Consider the following 14165-nt stretch of genomic DNA (forward strand, 5'->3'; position numbering starts at 1 on the left):
ATGTGTGTGTGTGTTAGCATCTGCAAGTTCTTTTCATCTGTTTTTTTTTTTAATTGCTTCTATTGTTTTATTTTGATAGTGGCCATTAGCCTGTCTTGGAAATATCTGTATTGAAGGGTGGGATATAAATGTGTAGAATAGAAACTTGGGAGCCTAGAGTTGAAAAGGAAATTATTTCCCCCCGCCCTGCCGACAAACCTTAGGTTAACAGAAGACACGCCATGCCTTTCATCTCCCCAACTGGGGGAAATCAGACACGTTTTCCTGTTTACCAGCGGTGCAGTTTGTTCTTCTTGTGTTCCTGGAAACGTTAGGCACAAAGCAAGCTCTCCTCCAAATCACGATGATGTCCACACTCGGGGCCATCAGGAAGAGCAGGGTTAATGATTGCTGGCCGGCCAGTGAAAATGTCTCCTTTATCTCCACTCACCAACGAAAGTCCAGGCTCAGGGCCCTTGACCCGCGACAATCTGCGCAGGCAGTGGCCATGGGCCTGGAGGGCAGGCCAGTGAAGACGTGGAACTAGAATTTCAGGAGAGTCCAAAATCAGCCATCCCCTGACTGGCATGTTCAGGGATGTCTTAAGCATATGTGGCGCCTTGCCCAAAAAAGATGTTAGATTGTTTTTGTATGCCACTACAGCGGAAAGACTGCTATTAGCTAAAAACTGGAAATCTCAAGAAATACCAACAGTAGAAGAATGGCAGATGAAGATGTTGGACTTTTTGGAGCTGGCCGACCTGACTTGAAGAATCCGCGATCAGAAAGAAGATTGGAAGAAATTCAAAGATTATTTAGCCAAATATTGTAACATAAGATAATTAGAAGTCACTTGAAAGTACCAAATAGGCTTAGGATTAAAATAAGAACAAATTGTACAGCATTATGGATTTTGATTACTAAGAAAAGAGAAGAAGATAGTAAATTGAAGGAGTTAATTTTATTAGAAAGAGGATTTTGGAGAACTGTTACAAGGTGATACAATGAAATTCAGTTAGGGGAGATTTGAGGAAGTCAGTTAACAACGAAAGTGTTTTAGAAGTAACAAGTGTTTATATTTTTGTTGTTGTTTTTTAGTATTGTAGTGTGTTTTCTTTTGTGTGTTTTATATGTTATATCTGTTATAAATGTGGAAAACCAATAAAAAAAATTTTTTTGGGGGGGAAAGCATATGTGACGCCAGGGTGTAAAGATCCGCCCAGCGCCCTGCACCCCCAGGTGCCCAGTCCCAGGCGTGCAGGAGGGCAGAACTGGGCGTCTGCCTCAGCGTCTCGCAGGCTCAGTCGCCCCCGAACTCACAGCGCAGAGTCACCCGCAGCAGAAGAGCCCGTCGTGGCGCTCCAACCAATGGGTGGGCTCTTCCCCGGACTCAACTCTCGGACCCTAGACTCTTGGCCTGGCGTCCCTGAGAGCCCGGCACCCGGTTGCCCCGCACCCCTAGCGCCCATGAGTAAGACGGCCCTGTGCATGTTCCTGCACAACATGCAACAGCTGTTAGAAGCAGAGATGTCTCTATAACCCAGAGCATGGAAAGAAATGGTAGCAAACTTTAACCAGGGGCCACATTTCCCATTTATGGCATATAATGAAATGAAAAGGATGTTTAAAATAACGTTTGTAAAACAAAGAAACTAGAAGCTTTTCTCTTGGGAATTATAGGGACAGAACTACCCAAACTGTATAAAAACTTATTCATGTATACGACTGCAGCAGCAAGAATGTTATTCGTCCCAAAATGGAAAGAAGCAGAAGTCTCAGCAAAGGAAAAACGGATACAAAAACTTATGGCATATGCAGAAATGGCTAAACTTATCAAGAGAATAAGAAATCAAGATATCAAACTTGTCATAAAAGAATGGAAATGGTTTATGGAATAGTGACTGATAAATGTTAAACAGATAAAAACATTGACAGGATTATTGTAATAACTGCAGGTTATATATATGAGTGGGACGCAGGTGGTGCTTTGAGTTAAACCACAGAGCCTAGGACTTCCCGATCAGAAGGTCGGGGGTTTGAATCCCCGCAACGGGGTGAGCTCCCGTTGCTCTGTCCCAGCTCCTGCCGACCTAGCAGTTTGAAAGCACGTCAATGTGCAAGTAGATAAATAGGTACCGCTCCAGCGGGAAGGTAAACGGCGTTTCCGTGGTGCTCAGTTCGCCAGAAGCGGCTTAGTCATGCTGGTCACATGACCTGGAAGCTGTACGCCGGCTCCCTTGGCCAATAAAGTGAGATGAGCGCTGCAACCCCAGAGTTGGCCAAAACTGGACCTAATGGTCAGGGGTCCCTTTGCCTTTGCAGATGTATGAGTATATATTTAAAGAAGATGAATAAATGAGCAAATTAAGGATAATCAGAAGATATTAAAAATAAATTCAAGGAACCGCAGAAAGAGGGGGAAGGAAGTTTTGAAATGTCAAAATGATGGTAAAATCAGTGAAATGCATAAATCTGAAAAGTATTTTTTTTTTTTAAAAAAAAGAACAATATTGTGAAAATGCAAATCTCCTGACAGGTATAGATTGAATCTGGAATATTAACAAAAATTATAAAGGTTAAAAAAAATTCTTGATATGTAATAGATATACAGTAACAGGAAGTGCGTATAGGTTAAGAATATTTAGAAAGCACAATGAGGTGATTCGGAATCAAAAATATATGTGATGTTAGATGATGTGTAGTCAATTAAAGTTTAGTTGTCATTGTGGTATTGTTTTTGTCTGTTTGTGTTGTATGTTTTGCAATAAAGATTAAAAAAAATAAAGATACTGGGGCCACAAACAAACATGTTGCAATATGTCCTAATCGTTTGATGCTCTTTCCCTGAAATGACCCCTGCCCCCAGTTAGGGAGACAAAAGTCTGGCAAAAGTCTTTCTCTTGTTGGGCTGGGGTTGTCACCTGTGGTCAGGCAAAATATGGGACACGTCGGGTTGGGTGGGAATTGGGGGGCTAAAAATCACTTCACCTGGTGCAGAAATGACTTCAAAGGAATCCATTATAATGGCACACAACTAAAAGAAGATTGGCAACTTAAGTTGACAGAATACTCAGAACTTGCAGATTTAACACACAGAACGAGAGAGCAAGAAGGACATATATTTAAAGGAGAGTGGGAAACATTTATGGAATGTATGGAAAATAACTACAGTGGTACCTCAGGTTAAGTACTTAATTCGTTCCGGAGGTCAGTTCTTAACCTGAAACTGTTCTTAACCTGAAGCACCACTTTAGCTAATGGGGCCTCCTGCTGCTGCTGCGCTGCCGGAGCACAATTTCTGTTCTTATCCTGAAGCAAAGTTCTTAACCCGAGGTACTATTTCTGGTTAACGGAGTCTGTAACCTGAAGCGTATGTAACCCGAGGTACCACTGTACACAGCTGAAAACGCTGGAAGCGTTAATATAAATTCAGCAGTGTCAATAACATTTGATTGATGTAAAAGTGGGAAACTGATCTCAATTGCTGCAGTTAAAATATGCGGGAATGTATGATATGTAAAATGAACCATGGAAGGGGAAGAAGGGAAGTCCCTGGATATTTTCAAGTTTGTAAAAGGTTTATTTTGAAACGCAAAATTGAAAACTTCATGAAGATTGTTATTAAAAAACCCCACAATGGCACATGAGGGTTACAGTGGTTTATTCGTTGGAAAAAAACACACACAGCAAAAGAACAACGATTTACAACTGTAAGAAAAACATTGCTAATTACATTTTATTTATTTATTTAAACCCCGCCTTTCCCTCTGACGGGACTCAAAGTGGCTTACAGATAAAAGTAAGAATTGCTGGAAACATGGGGGAGGGGGGCACAAGTATTTAAAAACAAGCAAATAGCAGCTTTGAGAGTATGGGGTGCTTTAAATCAGGCAAAGGGCATGGAAAGAAAAGATTAAACGCCATCATCCAAATCACCACATCCGCAATTTTACATACCAGCCCCATTAAGCTGTTAATTAACAAAGTAAAAACTGTGGGAGACTCCAATCACAGCGGAAGTTACATTTCTTTGCATTCCCCGCCTGCCCCATGCCTCATCTAGTCTGGTTCTTAATCCCTCTTTAATTTAGTGTATTTTTGGCATACTCCACTGGGAATATCTGTTCAAGCCCTGGGAAAATGACAAGGCTATGCATGAAAGGTCATTTTCCAGCAGCGTCACCCGCATCAAAACCGGCTGTTTTGTTTCAGCAATATTTCAGGGGTAACATAAAATTCCTTGGTGCGCAGATGGAATTGGAGTGGCTGCCATTTTGTTTTCCCTAGAAAGCTGTGAGTTGCTTTTTGAATTTTCGGAAATTCACAATGGCTGCCAGGATAAAAGATTACTGCATGCTTTGGTGTTGATTGGGGTACAGCATTATTGGGGTCAGCAATTTAATATCTACAGGGGGAAAATAAACTGTCACAGTGGGCAGATAATTCCTATAGCTTCTCATTTTTTAAAACAGGTACAGTGTCAAATCCCCCTGTCCAAAATGGGTATTGACTGCAGCGTTTGTGTTATGTACTGAGCTGAATCCTAGATCAATAAGATCCAGAATGCAGCAGTCTGATTGGTCGGCAGGAGCCACCCAATCCAGCTCCAGGTAGAAGTGAATCAGTGACCTCATTGGTCTGCAGGAGCAGCCAATCAGACTTCTGGAGGAAGTGATCTGAAACCTGATTGGCCTGCAGGAGTATCCCAAAATTAGCCAATCACGCAGGGCACATTGTGTAAATGATGTATGTATAGCAAGACGTTTTGAGGAAAGTTTCATTCATTGCTACTACAAGCTGAATAAAGAGCATGAAACTCACACTCGACTCCGAGTATATTTCAGTTTGTGTGTGTGACTATTTCAGTTTCTCTCTGTTTTTTACTTTTCCAAACCTAAATTCAGTTTTCCACATTTCCGCATCAGTTTGCAATACACATCCCAATTTTCCAGGGACAATCCCATATTTACAGAAGCCACCCCGGTTTCTGATTTGATCCCAGAATGTCTCGCTTTTCCTTAGGACGTCCCTATTTTCTCTGGAGAAATGTGGGAGGGAATGGTAGGAGGTCCCTATTTTCATCAGAGAAATGCTGGAGAGTATGGAGTCTGAAGGCAGCCATGTATAGGCAAACTGTTCTTAACCTGAAGCACCACTTTAGCTAATGGGGCCTCCCGCTGCCATCGCACCGCCGGAGCACAATTTCTGTTCTCATCCTGAAGCAAAGTTCTTAATCCGAGGTACTATTTCTGGGTTAGCGGAGTCTGAAACCTGAAGCGTATGTAACCTGAAGTGTACGTAACCTGAGGTACCACTGTATATACCGATAGGATCTTCATGCCATTACAGTATGGAGATGGTTTCATAGCTCCTGATCCTCACCCCCAATTGCACTGGTTAAATTTCTAAACAAATTTCACAAACCACCGTCTTTCCCAGCGCCTTTGACAGGTTTCCTTCTGTTTTGTTTTTTCTGTGGATTGAAGCACTTTGCCCGGTTTGCCATGTTACCGGAAAAATCTGAGGGCTCCCTTGGACAAAAAGTAAAGACACCAACCAGAGTAAATTGGAGCAAATCAGCAGCCTGTAGGCTTGGCCTTTATTGACTGTTGCAACAGGGTACTCCCCTCACTTGCAGGTGAGAGGAAAGACACAGAAAAATGGTGTGCAAGACCTTATAAAAACTTTTGAAATTCCCATCCTGTAGGTCAAGCCCACCCCCAGAAACACCATGCATACATTACAGAAAGGAGGGGTTGAGGGAGGAGTTGTGGTGGTAATCTGAGTGTCCTGTCACCTGGCTGATTCCCTTCTCCCCCCTCCCCATGAGTCATTTTCAGAAGACAAAAGGTAGTCGCAGTTTCCTGCCCCCTGAGGGAAGATCTGATCATTGTCCTTTGTTCCAGTCCATGCTGAATCCACTCCCATATGGAAGTTCTTTGTGATCTTGATTGTCTTCTGTCTAGGACCATTAGGGTTGGCATAGCAACTGGGCAGGGCTCCTGTGGATGTGCTGGGATGGTGAAGGGATTATGGCTGGCCTGTATCAAACCTTCCTCCTTTTGTAGTCCTTCCTTCATGGAGTAAAATAAAAGTGGAACTGTGCAAATCCGATGTATGGTTGATTTTCTATGAATTTATAACAGAAGCGTAGCGTATGTAGTGTGTGAGTGTGAGTGTGTGTGAAGTTTGTGCAAACTGAATGATGGGGGGGGGGGCCTTTCCTGCTACAGCCAGCATGCAAAAAGAGGCATTCTGTTTTGCTGTGCCCTGCGCTGCAGCTTCAAGAACTGCGCCCAAATGGCAGTTCTTTCCCTCCCCGGTGCCATTCCTTCCGCTGCCCCCCTAACTTGGTGGGTGCCACGAGGCTGCGGCGTGGAGAGAAACGCACCAAGAAGGAATCCTCTGTGTTGTTGAGAGGAGCTGGTAAAATGGCATCCTCGGACTATTTATACAGCACCTTTCCTAGGAAACGGGCATGCAAGAAAAAAACTGCAGGCCCCACCACGCTCCCCCTTTCTCTTTGGCCAACCTTTGTCCCACTAAGGCGCCCGGCCAGATTGCAGCAACGCAGGAGAGCGTGTTCCCTGTTTCTTTCCCAGGGCCTCTCTGCTTATCATCTGACACCAAATCCTGACTTCATCCCCACACAGTTACTCAAATAATTAATCTGAAAGGGACGGACGGACAGGGTGGGGGGTGGGGAGGTGGACGAAGGAACAGGAGAGAAAGAGAGACCCAGCAGCCACCAGGCCTACTTTCCCTGCTCAGCATTCAGCCCACATGGCTTTGCACATGAGCAGAGGAGACGCTGAGGGTCAAACGGCACATGGACTGAACGCATCTCCGAAAACACGTCAGGGGTTGTTTGTTTTCACTTGATAGTAAGCGCAGGGAGGGCAAGGGGAAATTTGGATTGTGCCACAGGCCAGGGAGGCTTAACCCTTCTCTCCCCACCGACGATCCTATTGAAATGTCACAATCCCTGACACGCTTCCAAGTGACACATAGCTTGGCCCTGAGATTTTAAGAAACTCATTTCTCACCAAAGAGCATGCCCTCCAACACTTGGAAGCCCAAATTCGGGATGCCATCTTTGTGGTGCAATTTCCCTGTGGGGGGGGGAAACACTTTTGGGGGGGCTGCACTCTCACACGACACCCCAAACATTTTTTGGGTGCCGTGCCATGCCCGGAAATGCACTTTTGGGAGGGGAACCACGCACAATGCCTCTCCCACCCATTGTTGGGTGTAATAATAATAAAAAGGTAAAGGGACCCCTGCCATTAGGTCCAGTCGTGACTGACTGGGGTTGCAGCGCTCATCTCACTTTATTGGCCGAGGGAGCCGGCGTACAGCTTCCGGGTCATGTAAAAAAGCAGACACACCACCTTGCCAACAAAGGTCCGTATAGTTAAAGCTATGGTTTTCCCAGTTGTGATGTATGGAAGTGAGAGCTGGACCATAAAGAAGGCTGATTGCCGAAGAATTGATGCTTTTGAATTATGGAGGAGACTCTTAGGAGTCCCATGGACTGCAAGAAGATCAAACCGATCCATTCTGCAGGAAATCAGCCCTGAGTGCTCACGGGAAGGACAGATCCTGAAGCTGAGGCTCCAATACTTTGGCCACCTCATGAGATGAGAAGACTCCCTGGAAAAGACCCTGATGTTGGGAAAGATGGAGGGCACAAGGAGAAGGGGACGACAGAGGACGAGATGGTTGGACAGTGTTCTCAAAGCTACTAACGTGAGTTTGACCAAACTGCGGGAGGCAGTGGAAGACAGGAGTGCCTGGCGTGCTCTGGTCCATGGGGTCACGAAGAGTCAGACACAACTAAATGACTAAACAACAGCAACAACAACTTGCTGTTTACAGCTGCTTTTGCTGTGTTTGCAGTTCTGTAGGCCTTCTCATGTTGCAAGCATGGCTTTAACTATGGAAAGGCAGCATAAAAATAAAATGCTGGCGGTGGGAAGAGAGGCAAGGCTGGCGACAGCCTGAGAGAAGTGTGCTTGGAGTCCAGTATGGCTTGTATCGGAATTAGGGGGAAAGCAACAAGGAGCTCTCATGCCCTGGTTTTGGGGAGCAGAGGCTCAAGCAGGATCAGGGCCCCACTGAGGCCCCAGACCCTGGAGTGGTTTTATAAGGGAGATCTCTGTTAGAAACTTAACAGGCTTCATTCTCATCACTCCTGATATATAATGAGATGGAAAAAATATGTTGAAAATATCTTTTTATTTAAAAACTCCAAAGCCTTTCTTTTAGGAATTCTAGGTGCCGAAATCCCAAGGGAGCAGAAAGATTGTGTAGCTGTGTGGATGTTATTGGCCCAGAGATGAAAAGAAGATGAAGTCCCTGCCAGAGAAGAATGACAGATCAAGTTGATGGACTATGCCAAAATGGCTAGAAGAGTCAGAAATCAGGGAGCCCAAAATTTTAATAAGGCATGGGGAAGATTTTTAATTTATCTTAAAAACCATTGTAAACAGCTAAAATTGTTAGTAGGATTGGAATAACACTTGTACCTTAACGGTGAATTTCGGACATAAATGGTGACATAAAAGATCTGGATTATCATAAAAGATGCAGGAGGAAAGGGATTAATACTAGGAACCCACAAAGAGGAGGAGGGAAGTCTAGGAGATTCTTTGGAATCTTGTTTTTATGTTGTATGTGGGAGATAGGATTGTAAAACTTTAATCTGAAAAACCAAATAAATAAATTAAAAACAACAACAACACCTGAACACATGGGTAGGAAAACTAAGGCCCGGGGGCTGGATCTGGCTCAATCGCCTTCTGATTCCGGGAATCAGCGTGTTTTTACATGAGTAGAATGTGCCCTTATATATAAAGTGCATCTCTGGGTTATTTGTGGTGTCCGCCTGGTGTTTTTACATGAATAGAATGTGCGCTTTTATTTAAAATGCATCTCTGGGTTATTTGTGGGGCATAGGAATTCATTCATTTATTTATTTTTCAAAATATAGTCCGGCCCCCCACTGAGGGACAGTGGACCGGCCCCTTGCTAAAAAAGTTTGCTGACGCCTGCCTCACGGATGCTCATGTACAGAAGGGGTATTGTTGACCCCTGATCATGAGCCAGACCTGTGCCAGGGAGGCCTAGTGACGAGACAAGGGGTTCCTGAATCCAAGGACAATCAATGCAGCCTCCCTCCCTCACCTCAAAACCCGTAATTCAAACCAGCTGTTACACATTAACTCTGCTCTTTTCACTTGGCAATGGTTTTCTTTCAGAGGTCTGAGTTCACTGAACACTTGCAGGAAAAATCCCAGTGCACGTGGCGTCCCTCATCCTCAGGCACTCACTGCCCCCAAAGGCCATTTGTTGCTTGCTTTCTGTTCTTGTTTGCTTAAAGGAACAGCAATAGAGCATTTAAAACACACAACATCCCACATGCCATTCAATATAAGGTCACCCCTCAACCGAGCACCTCTTTCCTGGAGGTTCCCTGTTCATCACCAAATGACCCGACTCTTTCTAAATCTCCTTCTCTTGCAGAGAACTGTTTGACCTAAATAATAATAATAATAATAATAATGGAGTCTCCTGTCCATGGCGTACTCCACATTGCAAGACGGAGACCGGCAAATAACGCTTTTTAAAATAGCACCGTTTGTGATTTATTTTGTTAGATTTAGGACAAACGATAACCAACCGTGTAAATTTAGTTTACAAAAAACCTACGAAATGGCATCATTTGTTTAAATCCCCATCTTTCCATAAAAATGTTCCCAAGGCAAACATCCAATAAAATACCTAACTTATTTGGCACTGTTATAAATTGGGGGTGGGGACTGGGTAGGCTGTATTCCTGAGTCCCTTCTAATTCCTGGAACCAATACAGATTAGATTCCTGAAATAGCCAGGCTAGCTTCCTGGTGAGCTGATGGCTCTCTAAAGGTAAAGGAAAAGGGACCCCTGACCATTAGGGCCAGTTGTGGCCGATTCTGGGGTTGCGGTGCTCATCTCGCTTTACTGGCTGAGGAAGCCGGTGTACAGCTTCCGGGTCATGTGGCCAACATGACTGAGCCGCTTCTGGTGAAACCAGAGCAGCGCACGGAAACGCCATTTACCTTCCCGCCGGAGTGGTACCTATTTATCTACTTGCACTTTGACGTGCTTTCGAACTGCTAGGTTGGCAGGAGCAGGGACCGAGCAACGGGAGCTCACCCCGTCACAGGGATTCGAACCGTTGACCTTTTGATTGGCAAGTCCTAGGCTCTGTGGTTTAACCCACAGCGCCACCCGCATCCCGTTATGGCCCTCTAAGTATGGGCAATTAAGGGAAGAAGGGAAGTGGTTCTGTGCTGGATGACAACTAGATGGGGCCCCCTCTTTCAGCTCGTTGGTAGTTAGAAAGACAAAGGCCAGAGTTGGGAGATGGAGCTGAGTTATGTGAGCTAGAAGTGAGAAGCTGGCAGGTTAGGCAGCTGGGAGACAGAGCCATGCCTGATTTCTGCTTGAATCCAAGGCTGTAGCTATGGCAGAAGCAAAACCCTTTTGGGGTGTTAATGCCGTGAACCTCTCCATCATAGGCTCAAGTTGTAAAGGTAAAGGTAAAGGGAACCCTGACCGTTAGGTCCAGTCACGGACGACTCTGGGGTTGTGCGCTCATCTCGCTCTATAGGCCGAGGGAGCCGGCGTTTGTCCACAGACAGCTTCCGGGTCATGTGGCCAGCATGACTAAGCCGCTTCTGGCGAACCAGAGCAGTGCACGGAAACGCCGTTTACCTTCCTGCCGGAGCGGTACCTATTTATCTACTTGCACTGGTGTGCTTTTGAACTGCTAGGTTGGCAGGAGCAGCGACCGAGCAATGGGAGCTCACCCCGTTGCGGGGATTCGAGCCGCTGACCTTCCGATTGGCAAGCCCTAGGCTCTGTGGTTTAGACCACAGCGCCACCCACTGTGTAAATAAACCATATAAAGACCGCAGTTTCCACTGTCCCTCGTTCCACAGGAAACACAAATCCTAGCTAAGTGCCAGGGACCCCTGAAACCTTGCACTGCTCTAAGATGCTCTAGACAGCATCTTAAAAAGCAGAGACATCACCTTGCCAACAAAGCTCTGTATAGTAAAAGATATGGTTTTCCCAGTAGTGATGTATGGAAGTGAGAGCTGGACCATAAAGAAGGCTGATCACTGAAGAATTGATGCTTTTGAATTATGGTGCTGGAGGAGACTCTTGAGAGTCCCATGGACTGCAAGAAGATCAAATCGATCCATTCTGCAGGAAATCAGCCCTGAATGCTCACTGGAAGGACAGATCCTGAAGCTGAGGCTCTAATACTTTGGCCCTCTCATGAGAAGAGAAGAGAAGAGAAGAGAAGAGAAGAGAAGAGAAGAGAAGAGAAGAGAAGAGAAGAGAAGAGAAGAGAAGAGAAGAGAAGAGAAGAGAAGACTCCCTGGAAAAGACCCTGATGTTGGAAAGATGGAGGGCACAAGGAGAAGGGGACGACAGAGGACAAGATAGTTGGACAGTGTTCTCGAAGCTACCAGATTGAGTTTGACCAAACTGCGGGAGGCAGTGGAAGACAGGAGTGCCTGGCGTGCTCTGGTTCATGGGGTCATGAAGAGTCGAACACGACTAAACAACTAAACAACAACAACTTTAAATGTACGGTGTGTACTCTGCTAACAGTGCTGGGAATTGCGGCTGGGTGCAATGGGTAAACCCCTCCCAGGGTTACTTTTTGGGGTGTGCCTTAAATCTACGGTGTGTATGCAGACTGTGAATATCATTGCTGTGTATAATCCTTCTAATTTCAAGGTTTAGGAATTGAACACAGATACGGCCACCAAGCTACTGCTACAAAGGAGCACAAACACACAGCGACAGTTCTTAAGTCCTTGAACAATGGGCATTCAGACTATATAAAGCTCAAATCTCACTTTGTGCCTAGATACCACCAGTAGTGATGTATGGAAGTAAGAGCTGGACTGTAAAGAAGGCTGATCGCCGAAGAATTGATGCTTTCGAATTATGGTGCTGGAGGAGACTCTTGAGAGTCCCATGGACTGCAAGAAGATCAAACCTATTCACTCAGAAGGAAATCAGCCCTGAGTGCTCACTGGAAGGACAGATTGTGAAGCTGAGGCTCCAATACTTTGGCCACCTCATGAGAAGAGAAGACTCCCTGATGTTGGAAAGATGGAGGGCACAAGGAGAAGGGGACCATAGAGGACGAGATGGTTGGACAGTGTTCTCGAAGCTACGAACATGAGTTTGACTAAACTGCGGGAGGCAGTGGAAGACAGGAGTGCCTGGCGTGCTCTGGTCCATGGGGTCATGAAGAGTCGGACACGACTAAACAACTAAACAACAACAACTTTAAATGTACGGTGTGTACTCTGTAGAAAAGTATTATTCCAAAGGCCCATTTGAAGTGTCTCTTTGCAGGGGACCCCAGGGTGCTTCCAGTCGCCAGATCCCACCAAGCCCAGCCCCTTTCTGCCCTCTTCCAGGTCCAAAATGACCCACCAAGGTTTAGGATCCGAGTTTTCCTTCTCCTAGATGGGCTACTTTTCCAAGTGGACAAGCCTCACCTGCCACCCACTTCCCTCTACAGCACTTGCAGAAATGCTTTCTTAACCTTCTTATCTGCTACTGGTCTCGCCTGCTCAATCTGCCGGACTCGGCACGCAGGGGACAAATTATTAGGTGCAACTCAGGCACGCATCTCGAGCAATTGCACAACAAACGTACACACCCAATAGCCCTACTGAAAACACACAAACCCATTTATTTCACTTAACGCTGAAACAAGCCGCGAACCATCTGCTCACGGCAAAGGGAAATTTACAAGCTTGTACCAGGGCAGCGGATGCTGCAGAAATTCCTGTCGTAGTCGTACAGCAAGGCATTCTGTGGCCAGATTATTTTCTCAGTTTCCATTCTGAGCTCGTGTATGATGGTGTCTGCGTCCTCTGTCTCTAGGGAAGGTGACACGACTGCTCTACATCCTAAGGAAACCAGCACATAGTTGCTTTCCTAAATAAGCCATCACAGGGAAAACGGTTGTGTGAAGCACCTCATTGACTATCAGGTAAATCCATAAATTCTCCACTCAGCAGTGGCGTAGCGTGGGGGGTGCAGGGGGGCCAGCTGCACCGGCCGCAACATCTGGGGGTTAGGGTTAGGGGGCACAAATCCATGGGTTAGGGGGCGCAAATTACTTGCCTTGCCCCGGGTGCTGACAACCCACGCTACGCCACTGCCACTCAGTCAGCCTAAGAGAGGGTTGGAAAAACCTGTGTTCCTCCAGATGGCATTTATTTATTTGAAGCAGGGGTAAGTCACCCTGCCCCCCCATTCAGGGGCTGATATAGCCCACAAACCAATGTTTCTGCTCCCCCTGGACGTCATCAATTTTGGCAGCAGTGGCAAAAAGCAAAGAAAAATGAAAGTAGACATAGTATGCATATTGTTGAGTTGGGTGGGGTCCAGTGTGGTCTGATGGAGGGATTATTCAATTCTGGGATTCCTTCCATTTCTAATTTTTCTAACTTTAGCTTCAGCTTCCTCTTTAACTAACTTTCTCTTTCAGCTTCTGCCTTCTGGAAGAAGGCACAGGGTTATAAAGACTAGGACTAGCCGCCTGAGAAACAGTTTCTATCCAAATGCGATTTTGGTTTTAAATGCAGTGTAAGGTAGTCTCTATGGGAGTATATTGTATTTGAAAATGGGGTATCAGAGTTTTTAGGGGGCTAACCAGGTTGGGATAGCTGGGATAGCAGGCTTGTTGGTTTTTGAATGTCTTATGTTGATTTTTTCAATTTCGTTGTTCTGCATGGGACAATGACAATAAAGATTATTGTTTTGCAATCGTATCGTAGCTCTCCACCTTTTGAAGCAGTTTGCAAAACATCGCAAGCGTTTTAGTGCAAATTTCTCCTAATAAGCTCAGTTTCGAGTAATGCACACATTTTTGCGAGCCGTTTCCCCTAATAGAATGCATTTCAGTATGTGACTGTCACAAACTTCATTTTTGCGCACCCTTTCCTCTAATACATGTGCATATATATATATATATATATATATATATATATATATATATATACCACATTGTTTCCTTGGCAGATGGCGTCACAAAATTCAGGAAAGTTGAATTTTGAAAGATAACTGTGTTTCAGTTGGAATATTATTTTGGAAAGTGCACC

The 14165-nt window shown here is 45.3% G+C and overlaps 2 long non-coding RNA genes across 2 annotated transcripts in view; one reads left to right on the forward strand and one right to left on the reverse strand.

Moving 5' to 3' along the window:
- LOC309354435 overlaps positions 1–14165 on the reverse strand; it is a 146429-nt gene that overhangs the window by 31981 nt on the left and 100283 nt on the right. The window lies entirely within an intron of this gene.
- LOC309355653 lies at positions 2978–6710 on the forward strand. Its single transcript, XR_014162580.1, has 3 exons — positions 2978–3152; positions 3380–5485; positions 6217–6710. It is a non-coding gene; the product is annotated as an uncharacterized lncRNA (long non-coding RNA).

Source organism: Podarcis melisellensis (genome assembly GCF_964234715.1).
Source record: "Podarcis melisellensis genome assembly, chromosome: 13".
NCBI classification, from domain to species: Eukaryota; Metazoa; Chordata; class Lepidosauria; order Squamata; family Lacertidae; genus Podarcis; species Podarcis melisellensis.